The following is a 14,408-nucleotide window of genomic DNA, read 5'->3' as shown; positions in this document are numbered from 1 at the left end:
TACAGGTATATATTCATCATACAGGTATATATTCATCATACAGGTACACATTCCTCATACAGGTACACATTCATCATACTGGCCGGCAGTTGAGAAGAGCTAGTTGACATACAAAGCTTTTATCAAATGTTATTGACTACAGCCACAATATCAACAAAGACGAAAAAATGAGAAAGCAGAGACCATATGATAGAATATAATCTACTATATGGTCTCTGGAGAAAGTGAATACTAAAACTTAACAGACCTTAAATATCAAAGCAAAGATGTAAATAAACCTTTGTAGCTTTCTGGTCCAAAGAAATAGACTGCAAACCAGATGAAAATAAATTACCATAATTTTAGATATTTTGACAAGATGAGACATGACTTGAAGTGACTAATTAGTTAATTGTTTAGAGTTCAGACATTTATAGAGAAGGCAACTTGTCATGCATATGTCAACCCAAGTTATTCCACTGACAAGAGGCCAATCTGACAGCTATAGGCCTGTAGTACATATTCCCAGACACACCCTTTGTGATAAAAACAAACTGTGTCACTGGTCTACACAGTCAACAAACCTTCAGACATCAACAACAGTCCTGGTTTTATCCAAATGCTGAATGTTCCTCTTGAGAGGAATGAGTGTACTTCATGCCACTGTGGTGGTTCCTGAAGGTCTGGCCAGCGCCAACAAAGACAAACCAGATGTTAAACCAGATGTGTGGGGGGACATGTGTCAGACCAATCCCCTGTCAAGCAACAGTACAGACCAGCAACACTGTAACACGATACCCTGGGGCTTCTGTTGATACGCTCCCGCTCTGTGGGCCCAACTAACTCTGTCGCCCTCACACTGGGGGAGCTTCTGAGCTTTCTCAGTGTACTCAGTCTATAGGAGCATCTATGCATTGATTAACTCTCATTAAACCTGCTTCTCTGTATTAGACACTCTCTAAACTAGCTCCTCTGCATTGGATGACACTCTATAAACTGGCACCTCTGTATTGAAAGACACTCTATAAACTAGGAACTCTGTAGTGACAGAACTCTGTAAAGCAGCATCATAGCACTGGCCCTGTATATTGACCAACACTCTCTACACCAGCACCTCTGTATTGATAAACACTCTCCAAACCAGCACCTCTGTATTGAGTGACTCTCTATAAACCATATTCTCTGTATTGATAAACACTATATAAAACAAAATCTCTGTATTGAGTGAATCTCTATAAACCATTGTCTCTGTATTGACAAATACTCTATAAACTAAACTCACTGTATTGAGTGACTCTTTATAAACCAGAACCTCAGTATTGAGTGATTCTCCTTTACAAATCAGCATCTCTACATTGAGTGACCCTCCATAAACTGGCATCTCTGTATTGAGTGCATTTTTATAAACCAGCATTTCCATGTTGAGTGATTCTCTATAAATGGGCATCTCTGTATTGAGTGACTCTCTACAAACTGGTATTTCTGTATTGAGTAATTCTCTTTAAACCAGCATCTTTGTATTGATAAACACTCTATAAACAAGCATCTCTGTACTGAGTGACTATAAACCAGACTTATAAACAAGCATCTCTGTACTGAGTGACTATAAACCAGACTTATAAACAAGCATCTCTGTACTGAGTGACTATAAACCAGTATTGAGTCACTTTCCATACACCTGAATCTCTGCATTGCCTAACTCTGTATGGAATACCATTTATGTACTCAGAAACCCTCTAAAAACTGGTATATCTGTATCGGATAATTCTCCATAAACCAGAATCTCTGTATTGAGAAACCATCTATAGTATCTCTGTATTGAGTGACTCTCAATAAACCAACATTTCTGGATTGAGAAACTCTATGTGGGCCATCATCTCCGTACTGAGCAAGTATCTATGTACTATGTGACTCTCCATCAGCACTAGCTGAGTACCAGCTGACTTACCATGAACCACTACCTCAGTATAAACTCTATAAACCATCAACTCCCTATACAGCAGGATGCACTATGAGCATCTGCACTTTCTTTCGACCTCTCTCAGCAAATTAAGATAATGAACATACATTTGCCTAGATATTTAAATGATATTAGCATACGGAGGAGGCTTCTTGAAGACAGGTGGAGTGATTTAATTTTGAGTTAATTATTACTCCATTTACACTACAAGCAGCATGCACAGGTGGTGTGTGTGTGTGTGTGTGTGTGTGTGTGTGTGTGTGTGTGTGTGTACGTACGTGTGTGTGTGTACGTGTGTGTGTACGTGTGTGTTTACATATGTGCATGCATGCATGGATGTCTGCGTCTGTTGGTCTATGTCTGTCTCCATGTCTGTGTCTGTGTATGTCTGCCTGTCTCTCTCTGTGTGTGTACGTGTGTGTGTGTACATGGGTACGCGTGTGTACATATGTGTGTGCGTGTACATGTGAGTATGTGTGTGTGTGCCTGTGTGTGCTGTTTGTACTAACTATGACTAATGGTGGGTTAATAGAGCTAGCCCACTGAATTGCCATCACAGAGTGTAACACAGACTGCAACCGAAACAGAGTTTACCTGCTATTACATACACTGTGCAGACCTGCTATTACATACACTGTGCATACCTGCTATTACATGCACTGTGCACACCTGCTATTACATGCACTGTGCATACCTGCTATTACATACACTGTGCATACCTGCTATTACATGCACTGTGCATACCTGCTATTACATGCACTGTGCACACCTGCTATTACATGCACTGTGCATACCTGCTATTACATGCACTGTGCATACCTGCTATTACATGCACTGTGCATACCTGCTATTACATACTCTGTGCACACCTATTACATACACTGTGCACACCTGCTATTACATACACTGTGCATACCTGCTCTAACATACACTCACCGACATATGCATGCACACAAACATGCATTCATTTTTTCACACATTCTTAAACAAACAAACAAACAAACAAACAAACAAACAAACAAACAAACCCTTGATCATAGATGCCAGCAGCTTGATACCATTGTCACCACTGTTTCTGCAGGCACTTGGGGATCTTTGTTTACAGTATCAATTACTGGATTGTCTGGTACAGATTTTTTATTATTTATAGACATTATTTACAACAGACATTATCTACAGTCGGCCGACACAGAACCACTAAGTACAGCATTTAAATAGAAACCTAAATCAATTCAAGGAACGCATTTTACTAATCTGTTAACAATATCACAGAAAACATATTTTCCAGCTGTAAAATGACTTTTACAAAACAAGATAAAAATTTCACCTGCTAAAGATCAGATTCTTAGATTAATGTTCCTGTGTTTGTTTCCGGTCTCTCACTGACCTTTAGAAACAAGGAAACCAAGACTAACAACTGCTGCCACCTGTTACATATGGTTCACATGTACACACAAACATACAAAAACACTGCACTCAGTTATATATGGTCACAATACTTTAGTTTCTTCAGGTGCTTAGTTTGTGACATATGAAATCAAGCTGCGATGTGACAGGCTGTTTGACAAGTCCCCAAACCCTGACACCTACCATGTGGAAAGTGAGTGTCCAGTACAATCCTGGTCAGTTCCACTGTGGACTGACCAAGGTCAGGAGAGTATTGAAGAGAGTTCACTAGCTGTCCATGAGCCTCACCCCTCTGGGTCAAAGCTTACCCTCTGAGATTTACAGAGCTTCACAGAGGCATTCTGAATGAAAATGAGCTGGGCTGGCTGGGAGAGATGGGTGTTATCTTCTGTTCAAATGGGTGATACGCTTCACCGACAGTTGGCAATCTGCATTTCTCTGGGGAGTTGGATACAGAGTTATGGGGATGAGTTAGTTGTACACAAGGTGCTGTGCAGATGATGTGATATAAGGGGCGATGGGGTAGCCCAGTGGTTAAAGTGTCCACTCGTCATGCCAAAGGCCCTATTTTGATTCCAAACATGGGTACAATGTGTGAAGCCCATTTCTGGTGTCCCCTGTTGTGATATAGCTAAAATATTGCTAAAAGTGGTGAGGAACCATTCTCACTCAATCCAATCATACAAAACCTACGGAACATTTAAATTAACAACAAAGATGTGTTATAAAGAGGCATGTTATGCTCCAGAGAATATGGTATAAAGAGGTACTTGTGTATCCAAGCGAAGTGAATTGTTTACATAATTTCTGCTTTTAGACCAAATGTGACCTGTGTGTCCCAACATCTGCAAACTGTGTCCAGTTATTAACAGCAAGTCATCAAGGACTGCTGTCAAATTGGTTCATTCATTTTAAGACATTCAAAGTCATGACTAAAGACATACTGTGCAAACAAACTTTGTTCACATTCAAAGGGAATCAGTTTGAAATATTGTTTTCTTCTGGCAGTTATTAAGTTTTTTATTTAAACTTTCATGACAACAATTTCAACATTTTCAGCTTCATATTTAATTTTGAAAAAGTCCAATGCATCAACACTTCCCCCAAAACAAGCAGACTAAACAATCAAATTGCTATACAGAAAGTATACAGAAACTATGAGTCTTTTTAACTGATATTTTCAGCTACTTTTACATAAGGTTTGGAATAATGACAAAGCTAATATTTATTTCCCAAGAATTTTTGAGCAACCACATTTTCACTAACCTAAACCGTAAATATATTTACAAGTACGCCTCTGTGGAAGAATTACTGTAGGCTAAATTTACTATCACCTCTACTTATTATTCCAACAAACCAGACAAGCAAGTCTCCCGTCAGTTGTTTATGTTCTACAAGCCATGTATGACCTGCTTGAAAACAGTATTACCAACACAGAACAAACAATCTGTTCCGCTTGAGTGATACATGGGCATATCACATGGTACAGAGAGGTGTTATTCTACAAAACAGTGCACATGAATCTATGAAATAACGCCAATAATTTAATTCCAGTTTCTCAACTTTTTTGTCCATATGTCTACTCACAGACACCTCCAAGCATGACAAGAATTTAGTAATTGTATGATACAAACAGGTACAGGTGATTACACAAAATATTATTATGAGTTTGATGAATACTTAAATTCCAAACTTTAATTGTTTAACTAGTTTTTGAGGCACTAAGGAAGATTTAAAAAAGTTCTGAATCTATACGGGAATGTAGAGGGACAGTGTGTCAATCAGGTATATGTAGTAAATTCATTCAAGTCACAAATGCTTTGATCAATAAATCAAAAGTATGTAACAATAACTAAATTGCAGAATCTAAGATGCTTCATTAAGAGATCAAAGGAGCAGACAGACAGTACCTTTTTGCATCGTCACATTGTACTGACATCACTGTGCCATTCTAGTCTCACCCACACCACCCCCAGTAATCAAAAGCAGGGATTAAAACTGACTTGACAGACACTGTCATGATAATTTTAGTGTGTCATTTCATTTTAGGTGTGCCATAAATTCATGATCTGTTAAAATGAACTTCAAAACATTACATGACTTGAAGTGAATGTAAACGTTGTAACCATGGTAACATTCTCTAATAAATCATGAGAAATTAAACAATGCTAGGTATGTAGTTTTGTTTATTGACTGACCTCAAACTTTGAAAAGACATTGATGACTTGTTTGGCTGTCTGACCTGTGTACTTTATCATTAACAGTTGTTCAGAATGTCTCGTTAAATCATGAAAGATACTAATGGTGAAAACATTCTTTAATGCATTTTCGCAAACAAATCAAGTCTGGCATAAGGCAGAGATGCCAACCCCAAAGAGTTGCAAATAGTAGTTTCAATGTTCAAAATTAGTAGTTTGACCATACAATTTGTAGTCAACTAACTAAACAAAATCATGATAGATTGTGAGAAAAAAATGAACGATATTAAGGTCACATGGTTAAATTATTTCCGCAGGAACTAAAAGTGTCAAATCGCAAAGGTATTGAAATCAGCTTTGCTAAAATTACGTTTGTTACTTGCAATCATTCCAGTTCAAATATGTCATTAAATATGATGAATGGAAGGTACACAAAGTCCGAAAATGTATTTCATCCTTAAAAATATATGTTTTTGTCTATATATTGGAATTTTAATGCAATTTATTCAGTGTTTGTAGGATTTCTAGTGGAATCGTATTGATGTAGTTTGAAGTTAAAATTTGTAGCGACTACAATAAAATCGTAGAGGTTGGCATCTCTGCATAAGGGCATGCTCTTAAGAATTTAACCGTGCCATTTCAGTCTTTGCCATTTGTATGATGGCACTAATAATTTTGATTCCTGAAGTGTAACCTTGGTAACCAACAGTTCACATCAGTTGTCATTGCCCAGTACAGTCTCCTACCATGAAGCTAATTCTTCAGCAACACACTTCAGATACCTACAGGCAAATGTCATATAGTTAGGCAGAAACCAGTGAAGGGGCCGTTGTCGGCACAGGAACTACAGATATATACCCCAAGTATGTATCTGTATCCAGTAATGTACCCTAAACAAGGTCAAAATACAGAAACAAATCCAGCACCTTCAACGGACACCGAACCCAAATTTTGCAACCAAAAACTGAAACAGTATGTATAGTTGTTTCTTTTTAACAAATGGAATTGTGCTCCGAAGCATATGTTATACAACTGTATGACAGTTCAAATAAAAAAAGCAATACACTGCGGAATGGAGTCGTCCATGGGTATGTTTCTGTATTCCGATTTTGGCTAGGGTACTTTTCTGTATAAAGAAATGTACCTGGGGTACATATCTGTAGTGCCCATGCTGACAACCCCTTCAGCTATATTTAGCACAATGCTGAATGCAGAATTAGACATTAATCCTCACAATCCTCATTATTTAAGTTATGTTTGGGATTCTAGTACTATTTTGCATTTGAGATTCTAGTACTATTTTGGGTTTAGTCCCCCAGGATTTGAACCCACATCCTCAGGGTGAGGCACCTAATCCACACAACCCTTTGCCAGCATATAGAACAGTAACACATACCTTCACTGTCAGGCACCTTCTGTTTACACACGTCTCCAGTCAAGTGGTCACACTTCTCACCCTCAGCTGACCCTAGTGACCCATCGCTGTAGACACTGCTTGTTCTACATACACGCCAAGCCCCTCTATCCTACAGGCTACATTACATTTTCAATTACCACATTTTTGAGGCTTGGCAGTGTTTGTGTAAAGCGTACTAGATCAGGTTGGTCCCATTTGACATGTACAGTTATTCACTAGATATACATTGATATATATACACGATTGATTTAAGGAAAGAAAATGCACTTGCACCAACTGGAACATTATACAATAACTTTGTTGCACCAGAGAGAAACAGGTTGCATCTGCTGCCACGTGTAATAAAGTCAACTGTCTGATTACACAATGCCATTTAGAAAGTGGTCAAATGTAACATGTCATATTTGGGATTACACCTTCTTAGTATAGAAACAAAGTCTAGTACATCTTTGGTTGAGTCCCATACGGGACTCAAACCCGCACCTTCGGGCACCGAATTTACACTTATCAGAGGGGTACACAAAGTATGCAGTCTAGACTACCAGTTGTCCGACTTCCATTTTTGTGGAAGTCGTGGTGGCTGAGCGAACTAGGCAGCTGACTTTGTATGCTGGCGATTAGTTGCCTGACTCTGAGGGTGTGGGTTTGAATCCTGTATGGGACCCAACCAAAGAAGTACTAGAATGTGTACTTTATTGTGAATGTGTAATCTCAAATGTGATATATGTTACACACAGTCAACTCTCATTCATCCGACACTTGTGGTTGTAGAGAAATGTTGGATGCAGGGTTGGATTAATGTATTTGTGTGAAAATGTCACTGTCTGCTAAATGTCATGATTGCCATACTGTTCTATGCATGTCATAAATGACAGACCTAGTTATGTTTATTGTATGTGAAAATATTCACAGGAACAAAAAATACTTAATGAGAATAACTATCAAGAGCTGAATGTAGATCTACAGGGATTGGGAAAGGCAGGAGCCATGGGCCATTTTGTGTATTAGAATAAAGAATGGCCCATTAAAATTTTTAAGTTTACTATGGATACAAGAGTCGTGAGTGGCCCATTCTAAATTCAGAAAAAGATTAATAATCTTGAAAATGGTCCATTGTCAAAGATGTCTATCCCAATACCTGCATGGATTTATAATGCTTCAGTTTTTGCATTGATGGCATAGTACATTATTATAACAAAAGTAAAATATTTCATCTTTCTTCACGTAATTTCATGACATGAACAAATAACAGTCACTGTCCGTGTAGTGATCAGAGCCACTCCACAAAACCAGTTTTTCATCATTTGGTTCTCTAGCGCTAAAGTCTTTTTTGAATATCAAAATATCAACATGTACTGCTTGCAAGCTAACAGAAATCTGAGATTGTATTTTGCAGTTTCAAGCTGCACTAGCGCGATGTCTAATGCTTACATTGAGCCCTGCATAATGACAATGTTATATCACTTAACACAAATCATAGAGTACAGGGAATGCCAAGATAAAAATCATTGTTAATACTCATTTTTGACATACTATCTGCTACGTGTGATTAATGATTCTGTTTCAATTTTTTGCTTTTGGCCAGACTTATTACATTTCATGTTCTATGGATCCACCAGCCATATTTTTTAAAGGATAGGGAACAAAATAAATAAATAAATTTTCCCTACTCAAAAAATAAAATCGTAATGTTTGTGTTTGATTGGCTATAAATGTGTAAATGTAAACTTACAACAAATTATTTTTGAGATTTTTTGCCCCATACGTATTTTTGGATCCATTATAAAAATCATATGAATACTTCGATGTAACTGATTTATGGGTGCACAAATGTTCACACTAGTAACATGTCCTGCGGAGAGAATCATATTGCTTAGTCACTTACTGCCCAATTAAAACACATGACAAAAGCTACAAGATACTAGAAGATTTACTGCAACCTGTCACTAAAGGCAACCTGCATCAGCCATTTTTGACATGTACCAGTGCAGGATGCAAACATGACTTCTTCACAAAGTCATCAATATCCCCTGCATCTGCAAATTATTCTTCAAGAATATGTCTGCTAATTATGATTACAGCATGTCAATGTTTTCGTGTGTATATGGCAGAGTGGAATGAGAGTATTGTAAGGTTTCACTGTTCTGCTCCTGAAAAGAGCACTAGCACCAAATTCAGGCGAGTTCAAACTTGTTGCCATGGAAACGCAAAAAATATTTTATTAAAAAATCCAACACTACCAAAAGGCTCCATTATACCACCAGATCTAGCTATATGCCAATTTTGGTGAAGAAATCATGAACAGTTTTTAAGTTCTGCTCCTGAAAAGAACACAGTCTAACTAAACCTTATATGAGGTCACATCAGGTAACCTTTAAGATTGACCAGTCAGTACACAGCTTACCAAATTGTGAAAGTGCACATTCACACATATATTTTGAACTTTTTATCTCGAAAACGTTCGTACCCGAACGATTCCAAATGCTATTATCGTTTCCAGGGGATGCACACGGCGTACGTACAGCCATGACAATGGTGAATAAACACTCGCTGAAAATAGTGTTTTGGCAATATTCAAGGATGTTATCTTGCAAAAATATTAGCTCATGGTAACCATGTCAACAGAAACCCCAAAGCGTATACACTGCAGGTCAATTAACTGTGCTATATGTGGATTTTTGTTGGTGGAGAAACCTGTGTCAGTGACCTGAATATTTTGAAAGTCCCCCTTGATCCCTAATTAGCAGCTGTTGTCTGATTGGTTAATTCTTTTTAACTGTCTCACGTTTGACTGGACAGTCATTGGCCGCTCAAAGGTTATCTGACGCAACCTTCTACTAGGTTTTGTTAGACTCAGGAGTGGAGTGTAACGAAAGACACTGAGACTAAATTTACTTAGACTGAGTAACCTTCATTCATAATGAACACACTCATAACAAAGTGCTTCTTTTTGGTACTCGCCATTTGCTGCAGAAAAAAGATACAAGACATTTATTGTGTAACATTCCATAAGAAAACAGTTACAATATTCTATAAGCTACATAAATCAGATACATAAAAAGTCAGAGTAACAATCCATACACTAACAGAAATACATGCACGTTTAATGACCTATGATTACGTAGTAATCTTCTAGGTTTGATTGAAGTTATATATATGATTGCTGATTATAATTGAAAGAAATACAGTTCGTTCTACCACCATGTATAGTGTAATAAAGCACACTTTTACCCTGAACTATTATATTGTTAAAGCACTCGGACGCTAAGAAATACAGTTTGTTCTACCACCATGTATAGTGTAATAAAGCACACCACCATGTATAGTGTAATAAAGTACACTTTCGCCCTGAACTATTATAGTTAAAGCACGAGGACGCTGGCGTTGGCGTCCTCGTGCTTTAACTATAATAGTTCAGGGCGAAAGTGTACTTTATTACAGTATACATGGTGGTAGAACGAACTGTATTTCTTTTCTAAGTATTTAACAATTTCTAAGCCTAATTTCGACTAATCTATGGCAGAAAACAAACGACAGTGTCTGTGACCTAACTTAAAAATCCTCGCACAGGGCTTACTGACGCGCTGTTCTTTTAACGTGTCAGCCCCCTACATTAAGATGAAGGTTACTAGAAAAACAAATGATGAACAGTTTGGTGATGGTTTATGTGCAGGTTAAATATCTTCCCTAGATCATTCTAATTACATCCGTGATTCTCTTAAACCATACAAGGCAATATGACCGTCTCATTTCTACTACCAACGGAAGTTTAGATCAGTACATTCAGCTGAAGCTGACTAGTCATGCAACATTCCACGATTGTATTGTGGAAATGTAAAGATTGCAAACATTACTGTGTCTCTGTAAAGGTTTGAGTCGAACTAGTAGTCGAGGCATTTTATCCTTCGATAAACACAAACATAATGTTTCCACCGATGATGTTAGCTGTTTGACGCAACTACAAACCAAGAAACGGGATGCAAAGAAACAGTTTACTGCGGGAGGCTGTACGAGGTGATGGCAACTACAAACCAAGAAACGGGATGCGAAAAAACAGTTTACTGCGGGAGGCTGTACGAGGTGATGGCATCGTGACGTCGGTTACATTGTGACGTAATACAAAAAAGTTCGATTACGAGAGGGCAGACTGGAATGGCGCAGTGACGTCAACACATTATGACATAATGCAAAAAGTGCATATTATCGTCTGATAAAGTATTGTCGGCGCCTTTGATCTTTCACAGAAGCATCTTAGAATTTCTGTTAGTGTATGTTGTTAATAACAAAATCACACCCTGATAAACCATGGTCATAATGAACTCAAAGGGACCACTAAGTTTAGTTTGTTCTAACCATATTTTGTTATTCATATTTTCACTAAAACATGCAAAATCTTTACAAAAGTTGAACCAGATAGCTATCATAGATAAACCTGACATCATTAAAAAGACACTTCCCAAACTTTGTAAACTGAATTTCCTTCATTATTTAACCCATGATTAATTTCTTGTGAAAGTTATGTGTTTGGTTTTATTTATATCAAATTTAGAACTATTATAATTTTGGTATATACCTCTGATTTCCTTACACAGTACGTTTATCTTCATTCTACCATAACCACGTCATTAAGATTGTAAGAAAAACACACTGTGTTGAAAAAACAGAGGAATATAACGTGATTATATATCTCTGAATGACTTTGATTGATAAATCACAATCCAGTATTTACTGTAGAGTTGTTTTAAATTATTGCTACTTGACCTGTGTGTCCCTTTAGTTTCAGATAAGTGGGTTCCACTGGATTTTTATTGTCCATAACAGGTTGTCAGATTTTACAGTTCCATGCTAGTTTGAATTCTCTTTCTGTGATAATCTAGTTATTTTACTGCTTTGTTGGCAGTGTTTTACACTCTAATTTTGTCTATTATGAATTTATAACTTTCAAGTCACAATATGGTTTAAATATTGCCAAAGTGACTATATATTCACTCACTCAACTGGATTTCCTTTTGGGTCCATCATTTATTATTGCTTTTCATTTTATTCTGTGAGTAAAACCTAATTTACTACTTTAACAAATGGATAATATTTTAATTTTCTACTACTTCAAAATGGATAATATGTTCTCAAATATGCATTTGTATAAGGTGTAGAGTTTTCCTTTGAACTGATTTTGGTTAACTGATTAACAGAATATTGATATCTCAGGATAATAATTGTGAATTTATAAAGCACTTTTTCAGTTGAATGAAGAAGGAGCAAGAATAAGCTTTGAAACGTTGTGTAGAAAACAAAAAGAAGTTGTTATCCATAAAACATGTCATGTATTGAGGCATGTGTACACGGAAAACACAATCGCTGTCTTTCTTTGATGCAGACAATACACATAAAACAAACAAACAGGTGTTAAGTTTTCGTTGGCAATGTATGTTTACTAGAGATTTTTGTATGCAGGCTATTGACATATGTATGTTTAAACAGGAATGGCATTCAACTATTAATAAAAGTTCTAGATACGATTCATATCGTCATTTTAAATCGTTGCTTGAGCCAGTGTTATCTTGCTCACCTTCACTACAGACATGTTTGCAATACTTTCATACATCTTTGTATAGGCCTTAATGATTTATTAATCAACCACAGAAGTTATGTTTTTATCGTAAAAAACAAAGAATATGTCCATTCTGTTACACCATTGAAGAGGATTTCCATTTTATGTTTATTTGTCCTGTATATGAAAATCTAAGTAATAAGTATCTACCACACTTTTCTCTATTTCAAGTCAGTATTAAACTATTGTTTTGATTATTTACTGCAAAGAACCTTCTAAACAACACAAAGTAGCCCTATTTATTTACAATGCATTTTTTTAAAGAAAATATTTGACTAGTTAGAATTAAGGTTGATTATATACGCCAGTGTTAAGATGTATCTCTGTTGTATATGGGCCTATGGCCTTTCACACAATAAAGAACTGAACTGAACTGAATTGAATTAGCAATTAATTGCTCTTCATGGTAAGTACTCCAACAATAAACTAGATTTCGGGTCCACACTTGCACAAAAGTTCTCACGAAGTGGAGACCCACACATTGCAATATGCAGGTGACCCAATTCTCTATTAATTCCTTTCCTGTGAGACACTGAAGGATGTTATGATAAAAGTAGTCAAATCTGAATGTACACGGTTTTCATGTTGCCATTTGTGTTTCTTAAGTTTTGTTTCTTTTTGCAAGGTTAAATTTAGATAATGACATGTCCTTATGAAATCAAGATGGGTTTCTCCAAACTGGAGTCCAATGACAACAGGCAATCATGTCTGCATTTTCAGCTACCAGCCGTTATTATCCACAACATCTTGATTTCTCAGGTCACCTGGATTTAAAGCCAAAATAAATATTTTGTTTCTTAATGTGAAACAAATGTACTTACTTGGAGTTATGGATGAAATGTAGTGTCAACTCGTTGTAAACTCGTTGCAAGTGTCGCCGGCAACTTCGTTGGTCCGTTGCTATTTGTAAACAAATTCCACATGTAATATTCCGGAAGTACTAAAGGGAGGTAATCATGTCAGACATGTCTTCCAGAAATGTCTAGGACAATGAACGTGAGTTCAAATCCCTTAAATCAGTCGTGTTGCGTAAAATACCTTTCTTGACGTTTAAAAATCATATCTAATGGCTGCGGGGAAAACCATTCCATCATCGACTGCCCAGTGTATGTACTATACATTCCATTATGATTTGAAAACCTTGCACCTATGTGCACAAAAGTTACTTAACTGAGATAACTGGTACTTTAACATAGGCTTGAGTTGTGTTTATTGGGGGATTACTTGGGGATTACTTGGCTTTTGAACGGTTATTTAAAACACACAGCTAAGCTGTGATGAAGATGGGTTCAGGGGGTTTATGGTCCAGCCTCACATTTAAAAAAACAAATAAATGAAAAATGTGTATGAAAATGAATTATAGTCATAAATTGAAAAAGATATAGTATAAAACAGATGGGTTATCATAAGATCTGCAGTGAGGCAAGCTTTCAGGCAAAATGGGTTTTACTATTTCTTCACCTAACTAGTCCTGGAATTATTTTCCACATAGTGGAGCAGTGGTTGGCCTAGTCTGTCTCACAGTCCCTGAACCACATTATTTTCTGTACAGCCAAACCCTCCCTGCAATGCTAAAGCCCTAAATGAAGCAACTCTAGATTTTCCCCGGTTCAGGATATCCAAGCTCCCTGCTGATCTCTTTCAGTTTAAATGGGTTTATTTGTCACAAACAAAATTATAAAGAGAGAAAGTGTTAGTCTATGGCTAGCCAAAAGGTTGTTGTTCCTCCTGATTTACAGCAACACCTCAGTTCACCTAATCTTATACAGTTAATCTAGGATATGGCAGAAGGATATGTGGTTGCTTACAACTCAGGAAACTGCTTCCCTCTTCACA

The 14,408-nt window shown here is 37.0% G+C and overlaps 1 protein-coding gene across 3 annotated transcripts in view; it reads right to left on the bottom strand.

Moving 5' to 3' along the window:
* LOC137281874 (basic immunoglobulin-like variable motif-containing protein) overlaps positions 1–13,524 on the bottom strand; it is a 28,495-nt gene extending 14,971 nt beyond the window's left edge. Inside the window, exon 1 of one of the 3 annotated variants that reach the window (XM_067813551.1) lies at positions 13,394–13,524. The gene's annotated coding sequence lies outside the window, so the exon portion shown is untranslated. Of the gene's footprint in view, positions 1–563; positions 665–3,529; positions 3,714–13,393 lie in introns of those variants that run through there. The other 2 variants (XM_067813550.1, XM_067813552.1) reach the window with 2 other exon arrangements.
* Between the last annotated feature and the right edge of the window lie 884 nt (positions 13,525–14,408).

The sequence above is a fragment of the Haliotis asinina genome, chromosome 4, assembly GCF_037392515.1.
Source record: "Haliotis asinina isolate JCU_RB_2024 chromosome 4, JCU_Hal_asi_v2, whole genome shotgun sequence".
In the NCBI taxonomy this organism is placed as follows: Eukaryota; Metazoa; Mollusca; class Gastropoda; order Lepetellida; family Haliotidae; genus Haliotis; species Haliotis asinina.
Note: the sequence above shows the minus strand (reverse complement) of the source record. Positions and strands in the feature narration are given on the sequence as shown.